Below are 6465 nucleotides of genomic sequence, written 5' to 3' on the forward strand. Positions count from 1 at the left end.
GATTCCTGCCTATGGAGAGTGAGGGACACGGATTGCCAAGCTGGACAGATTTTGTTACAAGGGTTGTTGCTCAAGAAAAGAAGAAATGTGTGTGGAATTATGGTGAAGCTACTTGGTGGAGCGGTCACACGGATTGCCAACGTGGCGATCTTCTTTGTTGCAATGATGTATATGTTTTCCTTACTTGGGGAATAAGTTTGGAATTCTATAAGTAGGTGTGATAGGAGAATTGTTAGCACACGAACTTGAGAACCTCATTGAGAGAGAAAAAACCTAGCTCGCTTAGGAGAAGCAACCCAGGGAAAAACACAAAAGGATTCGAAATCCTAGAAGTTAGTATAGTTGAGTGTTCAGGAGAAACACAACAGGACTAGAAAGCTAGGAGGGGAGTACGATTAAGTGTTTAGGGTGAGAAGCTAGTGATATCTGAGGAAGCGAGTATGTCAATTCACCTTGAGAGCAACAATAGGAAGAGACCTTGTATAGAGCTAAGAGCGATTGTATTGAGTGGAGAGTTGTAAGTGATTGTAATTCTCTATTTTATATAATCAATATATTGGTGAGTTTCATCCCGGGATTGAGTTAAGCCAAGGGTTCTCACCTTACGAAATATTTGTGCATATTGAGATGAACTTTCTATCTAACAATTCAAAGTACGTATTGTGGCAAATCCCTTTGTTTCCACAAATATAACATACTCTCTTTGTAGCGAGAAGTGTTTACTAAAGGGAATTAGACTTGCTTTAAAGTGCTTTTATATTCCGCATCTTTAAAACACTAAATCTAGTCTATCGAGCTACTCTTTTATAAGAGTTAGTCGATATAAGCTACTGTATCTTATTCAGTGAGCAATTCATTCCTATATTAACTCGCTGAATTTGATCATTGTGCACTTGCTTCGTATCTACTTGTACTTCGGATAAAGAGTAAGTGTGACATTGTTTTCAACTATCTTTTATCACACTTAAGCTAGTCTTGTACGACCCTATCTACGCATAATAAAACCCATAATAATCCGAGAATGGAGAGAAAATATAATGATTTAGTTAGTTTAATATGGAGGGTTTGTATCTTATATCTAAGGACAATATTTTTTTAGGGGATACGAAATGGAAAAGGACAAATCTTATATATTGGCATTTCACTTCAAACTCCAAAACGTATTTTTGAGAGCAATAATCTTACTCTTATTAATATAATAAAACTGACATGGCATGTTTCTTGGGCCATCTTTGTCAAAGTTCTCAACATTAAGAGATTTGTTCAGATAAAAGTATCACACATCAGAAATTAGGAGATAATAACTTAGTATATAAGCACATGAATTACTCCTATGGTCAATTAATTTTATAATGGAATCTCATTGGACTTGTATGTTGGGTCGCACTACGCTTATGCTCATACATGCATGACCTCTTGTCCATGTTGGACGTAGAACCCATTTAATTTAACATGACATCATAGTCGGGCTTCAGCCTTGGGTCCACTCGTTTGTTGGGACTTTGGCTATAAGAGAATGAGATGTCTACCAACACTCGTTTCTTCAAATGTCAACTAGGCTAGTTGACGCGTGTTGCACATGAGGGAGCGTGTTGAGATAAAAGTATCCCTGACCGAAAGTTAGGAGATAACAAGCCTAGTATATAAGCACATAGATTACTCCTCCTATTGTCAATTGATTTTAGGATGGAACTCCATTGGACTTGTATTTTGGACTAGACTCTTTAGCCTCCTTTTCTCCATAATGGATCGATACATGATAGTTCTGCCATGGCAGCTGTTCGAGGCTTCTAATGGTACAGGTCCTCGTGCGGCTATATACTCTCTTAATTTAGGTCCATCATCTAGTGAGATTGTAAATGGTTGTCATTTACAACCCCGATGTTAACCCTGTGAAAAAAAAACATCTGATACATAGTAAAAGGATGTCAGTTGACGTGTGTAGTGCACGCATTACAAAAAGAAATAATTCGATAATATAACTTCCTTGAGATACAAATCTATCTATATAATACTAAAGTGGCATGAAAAATAGTCTATTAGTTAGTCTTTTATTGATTCACATAAATGTCATATTCTTATTAATTCTGAACAGATTTTTACATATCAAATCTTCAAAGCATTGTTATTTTCTACTATAGCCACATGGAATCCAACTTTGACGACATGTGGCATACATTATATACCTTTCCTTTACTATTATTTTTTTAGATTATCATTTTTTATTCAAAAATGAAAATATTTTTTATTTTATATAAGAAAAATATAGCATTATTAAAAGTTCAATATTATTTTTATATTTGATTATAAAGATATCCTATAAAGAAGGAAATGATTAAAATAAAAATACATAGAATCACAATTCGAAGGAAAGTATTATATAAACACAATTACTATTTATTATCTATGATAAAGATATTTAACTATATTTTGACCTAGTAAGATATATTTTATTAGTATTGTTTATGTATATTTTTAAAACTATAATATATTTATAAATTATATTTTTAAATATTAAAATATTGGATAAATCGCGTGAATACCACATGGATTAAACTAGTTATATACCTATAAGTAGCATATAAATTATGGAAAAAAACACTTATGTTTACTCCATCTATTCAATAATATAAGGGACGTTTCACTTCGATACATATGTCATTGTACGTTTTATCTCACCCATGTCTCGAATTATACGTTGTCAAAAGTTATAAAATTTTGAATTTGTTGAAGAACTTATTGAGACGAATAAAAAAAGACCGCTCATGACTATATATTTTTTAATATATTAGGAAAAGTCGAGAAGGTTTTTTTTATTGTGAATAGTAAACGAAATATTTATCCCTTATATTATGGAATTGAAGGATTATTCATTTGTATATTAATCTATAAATACTATAAAAACGGGAGGGCTCTTAGGAACAGTAACAATATATTCTTATTTTATTTTCTCCGTCCTTTTTTATCTTTCCACTTTCCTTTTCCGGTGTCTCATTTTTATATTATTATTTCACGAGGTGAGTTCCGGTGAAAACAATCCTTATGGTGTGAAGTGCGAAGCATGTTGAACCGTTAGATTATAAAATGGAGGGCTGAGATTAAAAGATGGGTTTTTTAATGAATCCACGCGGTGGCATTTTTGTAATTAATGGTGAACTGTTAGTTTTATTATTTTTTTTACTTTTTCTGGGTGATTTTTTTATCCCTTTAGATGTGAACATTAGCGTGTTATATGTGAACATTAGTGTGTTATATGTGTACCCGAGAAAGTTCGCACTTCACACCATAAGGATTGTTTTCACCGGATCCTTATTCATTATTTCACTCCCTCCATCCCTTTTTTATCTAAATGAAAAGTGAGTAACAAAATAATAATATAAAAACTACTGTTACGGAAAGTAGGAAGATAAAAATGGTATACCGGCAAAGAAAATCGGAAAGATAAAAAAATGGACGGAGGGAGTAAAATAATAATATAAAAATGTGACACCGGAAATGGAAAGCGGGAAGATAAAAAAGGGATGGATGGAATAAAATAATAATATAAAACTACTGTTCATAAGGTTTTCGCGCTCCTTTTTTGTTCTTTCCACTTCCCTTTTCCGGTGTTCCATTTTTATATTATTATTTCACTCAATCCGTCCATAATATAATTCTCATTGTTATTTTGACGCTATTCACAGCCGAAGTTCATTTTCTGTATTCTTGCTAATGTGTAAGGAAAAACAAAGTCATTCGGGTTCTTGTTTGATTCGTCTCGATGAGTACTTTAATACTATAATTATTCTATAATTTACACTAACATACAATGATAGATATTAGCGATACAAACCGTGTATCGTCAAGTGTGTAGAAGCAAATGTGAACTACATTATAGGACGGAGGGAGTATTAGGAGAGGAGAATTTTTACTATATAGAGTGAAAGTGTATTGAAAGTTGAAAAAAATGGTTGAAAAGTAGTTTCTATAAATGAAAAGTGTGAAGATAAAAATGGGACACCGGAAAAGTAAAGTGGGAAGATAAAAAAAGGACGGAGGGAGTAAAATAATAACACAAAGGTAGGAAAGCGGAAAGATAAAAAAGGGACGGATGAAGTCAAATAATTATATAAAAATGGGACACCGGAAAAGGAAAGTGGGAAAGATAAAAAAAGGGATGAAGATAATAAAATAATAATATAATAATTTTCATTCAATACCCAATTATTACTTTTTCTCTCTATCTCTTTCCTCTACAATTATTACTCTTCAATTTTCCCTTAAAACCCGTGTATTCGGTCAAAAGGAAAAATAAAATAAGGATGGAGTGAGTACTTCAATCAATTGGTCCAGTAAATAAGAATCCAATTAAAATACATGCTTTCAGGTTGTAATCTAAACTATTTATTAGACAAATAGAACTTACATTATAAACTATATAATGATTACAGTTCTCTCTATAGTTACAGATAGTTGAGTGACTGCGAATTCCTAATTATTGAAATTAGGTTAATGCAGGGAAACAACAAGCTACAAAATGTTATGTGCTACCTTACACCATAAAAACCTTTCCTTAAAAAGTAGTCAACATATCAGTTCTCAAAACTATTTAAAAAGTAATTAGTTTCTCAATCCTTGGAACCAAATAGTTCGTTCACGCCGCTTTTAAGACCTTATATGGCATAAGAATCTGAAGGAAAAAAAATCCTAAAGTACTCTAATGCAGGGAAGAAGAAAAAAAAAGTTGAAAGGGTTTTTTATGAAGATTGTATACTAAGTTATTCACAATTTTAAAGTATTTCAGGTCATTTATTTTGTCAGTTACCTATGAAGATTGACGAAGCGTCTCTTTTTTAAAACTAATAGTGTCGTGAGCTTGATCCAAGCTACCCTCTCAGAACTTTGGTAAGAATTTTTGAACGTTTTTTTATATGCAACAAATCTTGTGTATAAGACCTATGTGATAGACCAAATATGAGGTAACTTAGTTTTTTTTTTGCAGGTCCCTGCTCATATCCAAAATCTTTTCTCCATTTATGGAGTACAGAGTTATCCACAAAGAGACATAAAGGTTGAAGAAAATAAGAGCCCCAAGATGATGTTTTCATATTCTCAATACGATAATTTTTTATACATGTATTGTACCTAGAAACTGTGCTCAACCGAGAGAGCTTATAGCACTATATAGGTTCTACCATCACGAGTTAGGAAGCTATATATCCAAGTATATGTCCAAGTGTACACTACAAAACTTACTAAATTAGTGTTACTAATATCTTATAGTGACATGTATTTTACAACAAAGAAAATAACTAAATTATATCTTAACATCCGACTAATAGAGTAAACAACACAAGCCCGCATGCGAAGCACGCGGATCAACCTTAATGTAAAAAAAAAAATACGTAGCATAACCATTATTCTTATCATTTGCGCTAGCATCCAAACTTTGAGGGGTAATCTAATGAAACATGACAAAGACTATAATCTAACACGTTACAAGTTCTACTAGTGCTACTCGAGCCTTTAAGTTTTCTTTCGTGAAGTCTCTTCACCTCTAAAGTGAAAAATGCTCTACAAACTCCTGAATATGTTTTTTTACAAGAAAGTGTTTGGTTAGAGTTCCTAAATCACTCCTCTCGTTTTTTAAATTTTATATATATTATTTAAAAAAACTTAAAACTCCTAAATTCTTCCATTTCATTGCCAATTCATATTTAAAATATTATAGATCGCCTATTTAGACACAATATAATGAGGTATATTTTATAAATTAATTTAGGGAGTTTTTAAATATATGACTCGATTATTATAAGCAGGGGCGTAGCTAGGATTTTTGTCCACGGGGGGCCAAATAACTTGTAAAGTTTTTTTTTAACGAAATTGAGCAATTTGTTTTTTTGAACTTTTTAGCAAAAATTTGTATAATATTACACGTCAAAATTTTTTTATAGAATAAATTGTTAAAAAGTTCATGACTAAATCCCGATCGAAAACGCAAGAACATAAAGAAATTAATCAATCTATCACTAATTTTTCCAAATTTTAATTTAGATTAACATATCAAATCTTATCATAAATAAACTTCAACAATTTAACATCTAGTTGTGAAGGTAGAGATGTTTGATTTGAGGGTACAAGCAAAATTTAAATATATTGTTTATACTTAGAAAAATTAGAATAGATGGAATAAATATTTAATACCTAAATTAAACCAATTTTTAAATTAAATTTATATATTACCGGTCGCGTGATAGACAAGTCAAGTCGTTTTAATTTTTTAGTAGAAAATTGAGCAGACACCTTGTCATCATCCATATGTTCAATGCTATTTAACTGGTTTAATTTTCTTTAATAATTACTATAATCAGATAGGACAAATACTACATATAACCGTTCCGTAAAATGTCACGAGGGGCCTAGGCCCCTCCTCGTCCTAATGTGACTCCGTCACTGATTATAAGCTCAATTTATTTAGAAGATCTA

Source organism: Phyllobates terribilis, unplaced genomic scaffold (assembly GCF_046119375.1).
Source record: "Phyllobates terribilis strain yellow unplaced genomic scaffold, ASM4611937v1 Scaffold_5641__1_contigs__length_50281, whole genome shotgun sequence".
NCBI classification, from domain to species: domain Eukaryota; kingdom Metazoa; phylum Chordata; class Amphibia; order Anura; family Dendrobatidae; genus Phyllobates; species Phyllobates terribilis.